The sequence below is a fragment of the Sebastes umbrosus genome, chromosome 21 (genome assembly GCF_015220745.1).
Source record: "Sebastes umbrosus isolate fSebUmb1 chromosome 21, fSebUmb1.pri, whole genome shotgun sequence".
NCBI classification, from domain to species: domain Eukaryota; kingdom Metazoa; phylum Chordata; class Actinopteri; order Perciformes; family Sebastidae; genus Sebastes; species Sebastes umbrosus.
This window is the reverse complement of record NC_051289.1, coordinates 3,663,978-3,679,422: the sequence shown is the minus strand read 5'-3', so window position 1 is coordinate 3,679,422 and position 15,445 is coordinate 3,663,978. Positions and strand designations below refer to the sequence as shown.

The following is a 15,445-nucleotide window of genomic DNA, read 5'->3' as shown; positions in this document are numbered from 1 at the left end:
AAATCTGTGTAACAAGGCGATCTGATGTAACAATATTACAGGATGCTGCGTCCTGTTCTTGTATAGAAGTGTTCACCTTTCAAGGGCAGCACTGGAAGTGTGCAACATTAAGCAAATGTACCGAAAGCTGTCATTATTTCCATCATAAACGGGTCGTCAACAGGTTAACTATGTTATGAAAAACATTTCCTTCCACTTCACTCTGTCGCTGGATTTCTGTTGAGCCTGGTAGTGTCACTATCATGACTTAATATAGCACTCATAGCAAGTATATTGCGTGTCTCTTCGTTTATCCCCTCTAATGCAGTTATAATACCTGAGTGGTCGGTGGCTGCATGCCCTGAATGCTCATTTTCTGCACAGTAGCCTCTGTGTACTCAAAGGGTCCGGCTCCTCTTTTCCTCTGGAACTGGACTCCTTGGAGCGTAATTTGATTATTCCAAAGCAGGTGTTTTCAGCTGAATGCTGATAAGAAGACTCAGTGCCTCGACACTAAAGTGAGTTACATTAGATGTGCTCAAAGTAGTGGAAGGCGAGAGCTTATATATTTTTATCTAATCTGTAAGTGAAGATGGGATTGACTTTGAAAAACCTGCGCTGGTATTCACAAGACATCTCTTCAGTCAGACTGAAATAATGTTACAGGCATACTGAGAATGCTAAGTGAGTAATCTCCATTATTTTTCTGATGTAATCATAGCAATGCACGTTGGTTCAAAAGTCTTTAAAGTGACGATAGTCGTTGGATTATGTCTGTCTCTGTCCACATGGCTGCCAGAGGCTCAGAGTCTAGATGCACCCGATGCACCGCAGTACTTGAGATAACTGAGCTTTGGACGATTTGAAGCGATGCAAAGTTGATGTTTTTTAACAACTTCCAGTGGGACTGCTGATGTAACAATCAAATGTGTAAGTTCACAGCAGATGTAGCTCCGCATCGCTCCAGGGTACGTTTCCATATTTTGAGTCCTTATATTTCCTCTCTGGCTCATCCGAATGAGCATCTGCTACTGCGGAATGGGGACAAGGTTGCATCTGTGATCCCATGTTTCTCAGCAAATCAGATTCTGTCAAGCCTCTCTGATATCCTCTCAGATTGTTCTCCCTAATCCTCTATCCACACCACTAGAATGGTCTTACCCACTAATAATGTTGCTGATATACTCTGTGTGCAAACAAAAGGAATAATCTCAAGCCTGTGATTGAGCCATCAGACCATCAGCGTGCTCTTACCCTCAACTGAAAGCAGTTTTATTAGCACTGCACTGTGCAAACACTATCAGTTGCATTTAAACTGGATACACAACGGTCGTCCTTGAGGCTCTCATTTCCATGTCGAACAGACTATTAATTTATCTAGTTCACATTGTCATTGTAATCGCACACAAACACACGGAAATACGGCTGAAACTATTTGTAGTTGTGGTGGCTTTATTTACGCACAGCTTAGATCAACTTGCCAGAACCACTTGATGTACCACGGTGTGATAATCAGTGTTGAACGCTCTCCAACACAGAGTTCAAAAGCCACAAAGCCTTTCATATGCAAATCAACTCAAATAACTCAGACCTACAAATGGGGTCAGCGCATTCAGAGTGAAGTATTGCCTGACACGTGAACCAATCTGCTTTAATTCATAGTTAACTGAATTCTCACGAGCCTCGACAGAAAGCACACGAGACGCACACGACCGCTCTAAGTATCTGCAGGTCCTCGTGGACTTCCAACAGCATTCCTGTTTCTCACAACTCCTTTTTGGTTGAAACGTTGTCAAGGGCACAGCTGAACCACATTTCATCAGACTTAAACCAGAAAGAAGTGTCTCAACTGTGTTTGCAGAGGGAATGATATCAATATCATAATCAAATAGAGCCTGTCTGTTATTGTCAACAAGCTATGAAATGTATATCAACTGCACAAAGCAAGTAACCCAGGAGTTGCTGGAAATCAGTTCCATTTCTACGAAGGTGAAAACTAGGGTACATGTGAAATGCCTACAGGCAGAGAGGAGACACTCTTACCTTCAGTGGGACACTTTAGAGCAGAGACGTAGCCAGTTTAATCCAAACGATCACTGAATCAAACTGTCCTCCCACCTCTCTTGCAAGAGCAGACTGCTCTCCTTTGCTGCTTTTTTACTCCTCTTTTAATTCCCTCTCTCACCCTGCTTTCCTCTTTGGTGCCTTTCTTTCATTATCCCACTCTCTGTGTACAGTCGGAATCCCACGCTGGAACAGAACGGACGCTTGAGAGTTACAGAGAGACAACCGCTTGCGGAAATAGCCGGAGAATACACGGGGAGCAGTGCCAAAGTGGAGCGCGTCGGTCGGTGCGGCGGGCTACAGGATGACGACTGAGGAGAGCGAGTGAGTGAGCGGTGAAGTGAGAGAAAGAAGCTTGTGTGTGTGTGTGTGTGTGCGTGTGCGTCTGAGAGTGAGAGAGGAAGTGTGTGTGAAGGAGAGAGAGAGTGAGGAAGAGAGGGAATGTGAGAGGGTTTGTGAGCGCTGCTGGCTCAGTGGCGAGAGACGGTCGTGATTGCATTGGCGTAAGGCAGTAGCCCCCCCCCATCCCATCCCCTCCTCTTGCTCGTCAGGTCCCTTGAGCACAGGGGGATCTTCATCATCAAGCAGATTAGAGCCAACTAGCAAGCAACCCGCCTCCAAACCCCCCAGTGACACACACACACACACACAGAGCCAGTGGTGTGTGCTGTGGTCACCGGGGATATTCTAATCGGAGAGACACTTGGAGATGCTTCTTTTGTCCGGAGCTCATGTGCTCTGCAGATCCTTTAATGTCCCAACTGAAATTAGACAACTTCTCGCTCTTTGTAGTCAGAAGTGAGTTAATTAATCTTTTCTAGGAAAGGATTGAAAAAAAAATACACATATCTTTTGGGATATATCCAGTAAAGTCCTGTGGGAGGTTGGGGGTTGTGTTGGGCGCTGTGGTGAAAGGTGCAGTGGTTTGGGGAGTCCATTATTCCTGTTTGATTGACAGCTGAGCCAGCTAGGGGAAAGGGGACATAATGTGAACAAACTTGTCCTGTTAACTGTGATTTGCAAACCAAATGCTGCAATAGGCAACTAACAATTACTGCTTTATGCTAATACAATTTAAAGTAAAATGGTTTGATAGGCTACTCTTTATGCAAATGTGTTCCCCATTTACATAGGTAGGTACCCGATGGCAACCCCACTGGCATATAAACACAAGAGAGGGGCCGCCCTTAGACCAATGCAATTTTAATTTGTAGCTTTTGGGTAACAATTTTATTTCATTTTTTTTGTCCTTAAAGGGAGGCCTGAAGGCACATCATTTACACAGCATACATTTTGAAGTGAAAATAAACCCATTTTAGTTTCAGCTCGATTTAAATGGTAGAGAAATAGTGGGGGGGATTGTGTATGAGTGCATCAATGCATTTTTGTTTTTCTATGTGAGACATTAGAACCATCCATGGTGATCACGTGTTCACATGTGTAAAGGGTAACTTAAAAAAGTCACAATTTGAGTAGGTGTTAACCCTGTAAGGACCACAGTTGCAAAATGACATACATCACTTTTCCTGTAGCTATCCTAAAAATTCCTAAAAACCCTAAATGGGCATCAGTCCTGCAAATTAAAATTGAATTTTTCTATATATTTTTTTCCAGATAATGTCAGTTCAAATACAGAAATTCTGCTCCCATCCAGGGCCAACGTTGCAGTATAACAAACATTTTCCTAAAAATTTAATAAAACTATAAAAAAAAACTTTAATTTCTGCGTCAGTGGCCTTCTACAACAACATCTGAGAGGTGAAAACATTTTTTTTTATTATTTTTTATTTTTTATTTGGGCTTTACAGTGTTAATGGTAGACTTAGAATCAGGTTTATGGTAATGTTATATTTGGGAACATAGTAGCCAACAAGAGATTAGTCAGTATACGAGAAATAACATTAAAGCTCTATAAACAATGGTCCAAAGGTCAAGAGGAATTTTACAGTTTGGTTTAGGCCCCACTTATATTCATTGACTTTTATATATAAAATACCCTTATATTGATTTTGATGGGGCTCCTAAAGGGGCTCTATGTAAGAATCAGAAATTGCTTGTTAACAGTGTCACCTGTGGCCGTTACGTCAACAACAGTCAGCGTCCTGTTGCTCGCGATTGCGCTTGTGCTCGCACTACGTAGACGCGAACGAGCATCCGTCAAAACAGTGAGGTGACAACACACAGTAATATTAGCCCAATAGTAATTTTGTCAGCTCGAGGTCCATTTTGATAACCAAAACCAAACGAAGGTCCCTCCATGAATCGAAGGCCGTGGCGATCCTAGTTTTCCCCCCGATGTCGGTCACACTCCTGGTCATTTGTTGGCGTCAGCGGACTCCATTTCTAACCAAACGTTAGCTATGGTTGCACACTGTTAGCCCTTAGTATGAAATAAAAGGCACTCGCGAGCGTGCATGACGTCACATCCGTTGGATTTTCCCAGAAAAAACGGCCGAGGTTAGGTTACAACCTGTTTACACATAAGCAATAAAAAAACAATTGAAAAACATTTAAAAACTTACATACAGTCCCTTTAAGTATTTGCGTCATACACTTAAGTTTAGGACTAGTTTATGGTCAGTGTTGGTTTTGGTATTTGGTTTGAAGTAAGTATTGGGTTCAAGATGAGATTAGGAGCATGGCTAAGGTTAGAAGATGCTAACTTTAGGTAATGGCAGGTTGATATATAATTCTAGGGTGCAGTGATACAAATGTGTGCGTGTGCAGGGGTATCCTGTCGGGGTTGTGGCTGGCTATAAGCTGGATGATGAAGTACACGGTCAAGGGAAATAGTCTGGGGTGGAGCGGGGTTCCAGTTGGATGAGGAGGCATCAGCTGCTTCCTGCTAATACCCATAACCTCTCAAAGAGAACGAGCTAATAAAGCAACCCAACACCTCCCCCGCTATTCCCAACAGAGATCACCACAAAGAAAGAATTACATCATCAAAACATCAAAACTTTTACGGGTTTTCTCTGAAGTCTGGCAGTTGTCGCTGACGGTGACCTAAATTCGCTTATTTTCATGTTTTGCATGATTTAATATACTCCTACTTGCCTTACTTGGTCATGCAGAACACAGATGTCATCTGGCTTCTCTCTGGCATATTGAGGAGCAACCACCAGCTTTAACCTTTAAAATTAGACCTTGATATGGTGGGGAAATCAAAGGTGGCACACATCACTCTATGGAAAAGGTTATTGAGGCATTAGCATTTAGTCCTCTCTATATTTCATTTTGACTGTCTTGAGGATGGACATGGCTCACGGTGGAAAAAAAATCCCTTTCTTTTCCTTCCCTTTGCTTAAAATGACTTTTTTTGTCAGAGTGAAAACGTCTGGTAAATTCCCAACAGGCTGGATTGTACTGAAGTTAAAGCAATTTTTCTTCAATTACCTGTAAAAAATACATTATTATCTGTCTTGTTTATATTTCAGGAGAGGTGACCATCAAAGTGCAACATAATAGTAGAGTGCTTGACAGCGAGAAGCACTTAAACCAAAGATAGAAAACAACACATTTCATGAAATCATGGTGGAATTTCACCCTGTAGACTCCCCGCAATTGCTCCCAATTTGCCAATCATCCCATTGTCATTGTCAGCAGAAAGTAAAAATATCAAATGAATACAAATAATCTCCGCTACTCAGAGGATATAAAGAGAGAGCAATGTGGGAAAAAAGGAACTCTGAAATGAGTGCAAATGACACTTTTAAAACATTCTCCAAAGCTGAAAGCTGTATTTGAATGTAGCTATGCAGCATTTTATGCACTCAGCATTCCTGGCTGACAACCCTGCTCCCAGATCAACCCTGTCCAGATGGCATGGCGTGGCCCTAGAGGACTCCATTTTTAATCCTCTTGGCACGGGCTCAGCTAAGCAAGAGGTGGAACGGATGCTCAGAGTCAGGCGTCAATCAGGGCATTTCAGACCGGCCAACTGCTGTACGGGACACAGAAGTGTCCCAAGCAAGTATGCATACAGGACACAGAGAGAGGAGGAAAAAACAAAAAAACATTGGCATCAGGCCATGCAAAGGATTGACTGACATTTAATTGAAGGTCATGATCCGTTACAGGGCAGCCATGTAGGCGCTCTGCCGATAGCTGTGAAAACATAACCTTCTGGAACAGATACAGAAAATATCGGCTGCGGGCGTCAACAACTCATTTGTTCAGATAATAGTACAAAAGCTGTGTAGCACACAGACAAAAAACATTACATATCTCACAATGGTTAGAAGTTATTCTGTTATAGTCCAGGTTTATTTGAATAGTACACTTTCATGCAAATATAGTTTAAAGGGTCCCATATTGTAAAAAAGTGAGATTTCCACGTCTTTTATATTATAAAGCAGGTTTAAGTGCTTTATAAATACTGTTAAACTATCAAAACGCTCAATATACGGAGAAATACACACAGCCCGTGTTCAGAAATGTTGTGTTTGAAACAAGCCATTTGGATTTCTGTCCATTTGTGATGTCACAAATATACAATATTTAGACCATTTCACAGTTTTAAACGTAAATATTCTAAATGTGTCCCAGTTTATCTCCTGTTGCAGTGTATGTTAATAACATAACCCGACAGGAAGTAAACATGGAGCCAAGCTGTTGCCTAGCAACGCAATTCCATTGCAATTCCGTTGAAATGCTCTAAAACGGAGCGTTTCAGACAGAGGGTGAATACAGGTATGTTCAGGCAGACGGTACGAGGAAAATAAAGGGTATTTTTAACATCACAGCATGTAAACATGTTCTATTAGAAACACAAAATACAAGTATGAACCTGAAAATGAGCACGATATGGGTCCTTTAAAGTACTTAAAATGACAATTAACCAATTCAACAAAGAAGTAGAAGAAGGAAAAAGACTGCAAAAGTCAGAAAAATGACCCCAAATCTCAGAATTTCCTTCTACCTGAGTGCTTATGAAAGTCATCATAGTTACAGATGAGTTTTGGGAGAGAATTAGGGGATTTGTTTAAAGATAAATAGTGAAGCTAAAGATCAAGAAAGGTAATGTGGTGGTCAGAAATAGTAACTTAACTGCAACATATTAGGTTTCACAGGACAGCCATATCCACATATTTGATAAAAAAAAATATTGAAATATTGCTTATGAATATCAAAAGACACTGCAGTTGAATTATAATGTCTGTGAATTGCTAATAAGCTGAGGGAGTATTTACACTGTAAAACTAATGCACAGTAATAATTCTGAATTAATTGCATCTGATTTATCTGTTAACTTTAATTGGCCACCAGAGGAGTGCAATTGCTCATTTTTTCTTTTATTTAAAACTTCATCGGGCAGCTACAGTAGCTATTAGACGAACTACTGGAGTGCGAGGTACATCAAATAAGAATGTGAAGGGAGGCCCGGTGTGTGTCCTGCTCATCTGGATATTGTACCAAAAAGCTAAAAGGTGCTCCAAATTCAATCTTTAACCCCTCGGCAGAAGATCTAGCTTTAAGCATTTATTTATACTATATACTATACTATATTGTGTACCAACTGTTGTTGTCCACTAGTGTTTTGCAAAATGTCTCTATTGCCACTAGTGTATAATAAAATATATACATGAATTGTGAATGTTTAAGCATGCTGTGAAGATGTGTACAGATGTTGGATATTGATCATTTGCTATTCTGTTATTGGTTATTTTGCGATGTTATTTATATACGTGTGGACCAGCAGTGCAGTATATCAGGCTAGGTAATAATGTTATACCGGGCAATGTTTCAGTAACTTCCAATGAACCTAATCTGTGGGCTTACTTTTCAAGGCCTGTGCAGAAGAGACATTTGTTGTAGCTGAAATATTCACTTTTTTACTTCAATTATTTATTTATTTTCTTCTTTTCCACTCATTATTTTCCCTGGAGCATGACCGGGGATGAAGGGGGAGCGGATTGATGGGGGATGTGTTGCAGGACAGCAAGGACCCAGGTGTACTTCTTATTAGCGGCTAAGTTAATGGAATCACCAGTCTGGCTCTCTCTCCGGCTGATGCGGCTCAAGACAAGACCAGCCTGTCCTGAGGGAGGTCTGGCCCAGAAGAGGGCATCTGGAGCCCCGGTCTGACTCCTCCTCTCTGACTTACTGCAATTACCAGCAGGAGAGAGAGACGGGCATTATCCTGTAACACGTACACCCAATCTGCAGTGGTTGTGGTGTCATTTAGATGAAGCGTACCATGTTTTGAATGGCTTTAGATATTAATCTTTTGAAATATATTGGCGAGAATGAATCCAAACTACTGTATTTTTTATTTTTAATATGGTTTATTATGATTGAATGTTGCTCCTAAGCTAGTATGAGTTGCATCACATGATCATATTCACTGGCCAAAGAATATCATATCTATTCATCACTTTTTCCCTTTTCTGACAGTTGGTATTAGGGCTGACCCGAATGCTACGAGGCGTCGACCATTGCCATGGCAATCGACCTCCAAATCAGTATTCAATGCTTTTTCTTTTTTTTTTTTTATACAAGTATGTTACGATAAAGTATAAATCCCAAAATAGCCCATGAAATAAGTAATAATCCCACAACATTATTAATTATTCATATTAAACATTATTGACATTATTGGCAATGAAACAGAAAAGATGGAGACAGACAGACGAAAGAACATCTCAGCCTGCTGCGCTTCGCTTCGCCACGCCATGCCGCGCCACACCACGCCACGCCACGCCATGCCACGCCACGCCACGCCACGCCACGCCACGCCACGCCACGCCACGCAACGCCGCAAAGCTTCGAGTACCTTTGAATATTTCTCACAGAAGCTTCACAGCCCAAAATATGGTATTCGGGACGCCCCTTGTTGGTATTACCAGTGCATTTTTACATATATTTTCCCTCTAATGAAGAATAATGACCCATTGATTTATGATGTATTGGTTTTGTTAAAGCAATTAATACATTGTGTGTCATGGTAGAGATTTCCAAGAGGAACATTTCATATCTGTCGGTCACTATTGCCATTTACAAAACAATTCTTATTGGTCGTGTCTTGAAGGTAAACCCCAAGTTGCACGACGACCTGTCCTGACCCTGACCGTTCACGGTCAACGCCTAACCTTAACCATCTCGTGAGAGTTTGGTAACTTGAGGGTTACCTTCTAGACACAATCATCTTTATTTCAGGGAACCCAGTTGTAAACTAGTTACATCATTTAGGTGTTTAAGATCTGTGTTAGAGCAGCGCTTTGTCTCGTGAATATAGTCACATTTGGTTCTGAGAACTCATTCACATCCAAAGTGTTAAATCAGAGAAAAACAATCTTTGATTAAGCCTTCTCACATAAACAGGCTACTTCACAATCAAGACCTGAGGCACAACGAGCGAGAGTGTTTTTTAAAGGAAAACTCAAATACTGAATACTGATCGCAGCACCAATGCCGCATTGATCTGAATGGAGCAGTAATTAAAACAGCCATGTGTTTCGGAGAGTTGCTTGAACGGAGCGAGCCGAACACTCGGTCTGACAATGCCCCTGCAATACAGGTTGCCATTAACAACAATCAGTGCAGGCACTAGGAATGAGACATCTAATCAGTTTCTCAAAGCCGTAATGCCAACCTAATGAAAGAGATTAAAAACGCTCATTTGAGAGAGGCCGGTGCGTGTTTCCCTGATGATGTTTTTCAGGCAGCCGGAGATAAAAGCATGGTGACAATGCTGGAATAATAATTCTCGACCCGGATTTAAGTTATTGAACATGGAATTAATTTTCACAGGTGAGAAATATTGGTTGTATGGGAGAAAAAAAAAATCCACAGGCAATTTGATTTAGAGTATCAGACTTTGTCTGCAAAATGTGGATGTCACAGAAATTGCCCCACAAATAAAATGAGGTCACATTTTTTTTTTCTACAGGTAGGAGTGAAAACTGTCTCAAAGTTTGGATGATTTGACAATTTGATCAGCAATCTGCGGAAGTAATCAGTTCTGGCAGACACAAGCCCACTGCTGTCAGTGCCACGGGCTGCTGCAAAATGAGCCCATATTACTTGTCTGCTGCAAAGGCTGAGGGATGTGTTGTCAAGCAAGCATTTGGCAAAGGTTTGGAGTGGGAGTGGGAAGGAAGAAACGCATTAAATACTGTGGAGAGATGAAGCGGCCAGTATATGGGCTTTAGCCTGCAGAGGTGGAGGTATATTGAACGAGCGAACGAGGACGTGCTGAACAGCCAGGAGGGCTGTGGTGCAGAAACTGCCTCGACTCGCCGCTGGCTCTGAATTGTGCTCTGCAGCTACAGTATATTACCTTTTCATGCTGTCCACCTGACTGCAGCCCACAGCCTCACACTTGAACCTATTGAGGGTATTTCAGGATTTCACTCGGGCTGCATAATTCTACCTCCTGCCTGCTGTTGTAAAAAAAAAAAAAAAAAAAAAGATTGGCTGTTGTTTCTCCTCATTTGAACATATTCAAACTTCCATACCGCGTTGTTACATGTGCATTTTGTAAATACCCGCCGGTGTGTGGATGACACAGTTGCTCCGCTGTGGTCTGTTTTTCTGGCCACTGCAATGTGATGGGATAAGTACTGAGGTCTGTCCTGTTAATGGTGGCAAGCCAACTTGGATGTTATGATGAAAACGAGAGACATGTAATCTCTGAGGGAAGGACGGTGCCAGGGAAACGGCTTTCCTGTTTGTCCACAGCACGGATTTAGATCCCTTCATCCCGGCTCTCTCCCACTGCCTTCACAGGGTTATTATTCTCTGAATTCCCACGGTGTGGCCAATCAACAGATGTGTTTAAATAGAAGCTGTCTTCCCTCCCAACAAGCCCCCCCCCCAACCAGTGATATTCTATCATGTAGCCGAACATAGCAAATCTGTCATGATTGCCAAGGTATTGTTTGAGTATAACTGACATTGAGCAAACGCTTCGTCCTTCAACTAAAATATTAAACCAGAACATGTAGCTGTAGGCTAGGTCTAGTCTAGAGATTGACTAATATGAATACATGATAACACATTAGTGTACATACAATGAGTGTTGTTTTGTTTTTTATTCAAATAATACAATATGATATGTGTTCCACTTTGCAGTGATCAGTCACCGTGGCGGTGGCTGATGTGGCAGTTACAATATTTAACACATTTTAACAAGAATAAATTGTTTGGGCATTTAGAAAAGTCAATACGTTTAGGCCCCTAAAAGTCTAGGAGACAGGTTTTTTTAATGGGTACACGTGTAATTGTTTGTCTTTTTTGTGTCATTATAATAATTGTTCAGGTGCAAGTTGTCAATTCTAAAATTAAAGACAATAATCAGCTGATGATAGCTTGTAGTTTACGATGTAAAACATTTAATACTAAGATGCAACTTTACACTCGAGCAGTAACAATAGGGATGTCACGGTGGACACATTTTTCCACTGGTTAATAAACTTGTGTTACAGATTACAACGGGCATTTTACAAGAAAAGATGATGCTCAATATATGCAGAGCGCTTACTTTGATCATCGACGTGTCTGGCCTCTCCGGTCGCTTTCGCTGTGGGGTCGCAGTTTTCCACCTGGCACCACTGTCTCCTCCGCATGGTGATTTCCTCATTAACGTCATGGTTCCCTTTATAGCGTTGGGTTTAAATCTAAAATACTGCCAAATAGGCGCTTTTGCTTTTTGCTTCGACACCAAATCCTCCGCCATCGTCTTGTCTGTCGACTCTCTCTCGTCCCGTGTGTGTGTGTGAAATGAGACTCCTGCTACTCTGTGCACACTTTAACTTTGAGTTTGTAGTGCCCGTCATCCCACTACGTATTGATAACACAGTAAGGGAAACGACGGTGAGGGCGGTGGTAAGGGCGGGCGATATGGAGAAAGGAAGAGGTGAAGAGGTGCTCATTGTTTGCCTCAGTCCCTTAAGAGTGAAAAAAGACGATGAAACACCAATAAAGATAATCATTTTTTAACCAGTTCTGTGTGAAGGAATGTGTGTGTTTTTATGGATCAATAGGTGTGGCAACAATCGCTTCAGGGTGTCTGATCAGGACACTATTTTGTGCTCAGGTGAGAGTGTGGAAACAGAGATATGCAGAGTCCAAGTGTAGAGTTAAGGCTGTTTATCTCGATGCAGATCAAAGAATAAAAAATAATGGTGTGTGAAATGAGCCTAATGAGAAATGAAAGTGTTAAATGCAAGGTCCATCACAGGTTCTGTATCCGTGTGTGGTTCTGTAGCAATAAAGCACAACAGTACAGAGTTATTAGAATCAACACTGAATCAACTTTAGCAACACAAGTGAGCCTGAGGTAACACAGGCATCTACGCAGAAGACGGCTTAAATACAGAGCTACCGATTATTAATGCCAGTTTAAGATGAACACATTAAGCATAACACAAACTCACATTTTCCATGGATGCACACATTAAAAGAAATGCCCATTAGGCATCAATCACAGCAGGTGAAGTCCAGCCGTCCTCTCCTCATCTGTATTTCTCCCTCACTGCATGATCGGGCACAGGTGATGTGCCCGGGGAGGAGACACTCGGGGAGGAGACATGCACAATGAGAGCACATGTGCAGCGCATGATCAAGCACAGGAGATAGGAGGAGGAGGCATGCACTGAGGCATGGCCTTTTTTTACAAGTTCCATCTATGAAATACTTGTATATAGAGGTAATTTTTGTCTAAATTAGATCAGACAAAGGGAGGCAAGAAGAATACTGAGAGAGGTTCCTGGACAGTTTTGAGCCAAATATGCCGTGGCTACATTTTATGCCTCTTAGACCGCCGGGCCACCATCATGCCCCTTTATTTATTCATTTTAGAAATAAAATAAACGTGATTCATGAGTAGCTCGGATATTAGGAACACACAAGGTAGCTCCGCAGCAGCAGTCACCATCCAGAGCCCAATTTGTTACTGAAGATGATTCCAGCAATTCTGTTTCGAAATTGGGTCAATAAATTGCTGTCAGTCTAATTCATTTGGCACTGAGTCATTAAAGCCAGAATGATGCTGTTGTAGCACCGCTGCATCCGCCAAACTTGGCAAGCGGGGTTTAAATTAATATTCAGCTGGATTGGTTTGCATGCACACGCAGGGGGGGAAACAGATAACGAGAGTGGGAGACACAGATTATTTTAAAAATTATGATACCGGTACGAGCAAATGACCGCCTTCACCTTCTCCTCCAGGAGCTGTTTTTTTTTCTCTCTATGAATAACAAGGGACCCTAAAGTTTTGGGAATAAATACCGAGCTTCATAAACTTGTATCACCTGCTGTATTTCATTAGTACAACTCATAAAGACGTCGGGAGTACGTGCAGCTACTTCTTTCACTGACTGAATGTGACAGCTGTTTTTTTGCATTTTATACTGAGCCACATCTGTCAAGACTATAAAAAGCGTGAGGTTGTTACATCCCAAGACATATTTTCCCACAAATTCATCAAAAAAAGGCACGTTATCATGCGGTGCACTTTGTTACTGTGATTTAGTAGGCTAAATGAGTGGTCCAATCCATTAGGCATACATCGTTTATCAGTGGTCAACATGTGTGGCAAATTAAAAAAAAAAAGAGATTCGTTGTTTATATAATTTCTGCAGGGAAATCTGAAAATAAAATAATGCTACAGATGGAGTGGGTGCTTGCTAAAAATGCCACCCATTTATTTCTGTAATCTCCACCAGAGGCTACGGGGACTTGCTGTTGCCTCTGAATGTGTAAGCTAATAGTGGAATATCATTTGATATGGTCCTTGGCTGTGAACATAATTCATAGTACTTTTTTTTTCTCTGACACACATTTGTGTATCATAGTAAGAAGGAAACAAGCTTTGGATATTCAGTAGAATCGGGCTCTTTGAGGAAACACAGTGTGTGATCTTCTTTCATGCAAGGGCATTTTCAATTTTCTTTTTTTTACCAAAGCAAATCAAGTTTTTAGATGTTCTGCATTATATGTGTTTGTTGGCAAGGGAAATCACAGGCATTCTTCACTAACATCAACAGGCTTGTTCAGGACAAATAACGCTGTTCCTGCTTCAATGCTCTTAGTGACGAGGAGATTTTAATCGGTGTGTGTTTTTCCATTTAGACAAATCCAGAAAAAAACAAACACGCATACACAGTACATTTGAAGTAGACAGAATAAATTGGCTCTGCTGGTGAATGTTCGCAGCCTCTGCTGGAGGCTTATTATGTTGCACAACACCTTGGTGTGGGTTTAAAGAATGGCTGTTGTTGGGCAGTATTTCAACACATACTTTTTCTGTGACCCTGCCACGGACAGGTCCAGACTGCCCCGGTAAGGGGTCGGACGATTATTGGACTCAGCTTATGGTGATGTTGAGTGTGGGATCATTATCAAATGGTTCTTTCCAACAGGCACTAAAGAGTAGTGTTGGCAGCCTTAGGACTCAAGCTGTTCAACCTTACGCTCACTAATTGGTCTCTGTCAGGAAGGCCAGAATGTGTCAGTTCAAAAGTGTTAAAGGCTCAGGGAGGAACTGTGGTAATGGAACACATTTAAGAAAGGGAAAGAAGTGGATTGTGTTACGAAAGGAGAAAAGAGGTGTCAGGGTTGAACAGAAGCGATATGTAATATTAATGACCTTTAGTATATGGCAACAGCAAAATTGTATTTTTATGTTTTGTCTATAAAATGTGCAAAAGTCTTTTTTTTTCTTTTTAACCATTGTCCAAAATACAGATATTAAGTTTGCTTAAGACTTAGAGAGCCAGTATATTTCTGTTTCTGAGAATCTGAAAGCAGTGCTTTTTGTCATTTCTGCTCAAAAATAAATTGACATGCCTGTTAGTAGGTGGGGGAAAAAAAGTCAATACAGCATATTATCGTGATATGTTGGGTGGCAATATTGTATCATTGCAGAGACGTCAGGTATCGATCTTCTATTGTATGAACTATTAACCTCTTAACAATCCGATGGCTCGTCGGTGGGCCCGGACAGTATTCTGTATTTCAGAGGTTGTAGCAGAGTTGGCCTTGAAGCTAGAGTGAAGACACTGAAATCATATGAAACTAGATAACCTCATTGATTGGTACTGTGTCAAGGTAGCTTTACGGGAAGAACGCTCGAAAAGTTAGGCTAAATTTTGGCGAGGAAAAACTGGCCATTTTCACCTTCACCTTGAAAAAAAGGTAATGTATGGAGCCCCCCTAGACTCCTAGGAGAAAATTTGATTAACTCGTTCCCTCAAGTTAGTAAATCATTCCCTGAAGTTAGTAAGTCGTTCCCTGCACTATGAAGTGCCCTCGAGTTACTAACTTAAGGGCGCGACTTACTAACTTGAGGGAGCAAGTTACTAACTTGAGGGAAAGACTTACTAACTTGAGGGAACAAGTTACTAAATTAAGGGAAAGACTTACTAACTTGAGGGAACAACTTACTAACTTGAGGGAA

General features: G+C 41.4%; 1 protein-coding gene across 1 annotated transcript in view; it reads right to left on the bottom strand.

The window, feature by feature from the left end:
• LOC119480827 (cadherin-12-like) overlaps window positions 1-2,512 on the bottom strand; it is a 112,708-nt gene extending 110,196 nt beyond the window's left edge. Inside the window, exon 1 of the mRNA XM_037757431.1 lies at window positions 2,023-2,512. The gene's annotated coding sequence lies outside the window, so the exon portion shown is untranslated. The remainder of the gene's footprint in view (window positions 1-2,022) is intronic.
• Between the last annotated feature and the right edge of the window lie 12,933 nt (window positions 2,513-15,445).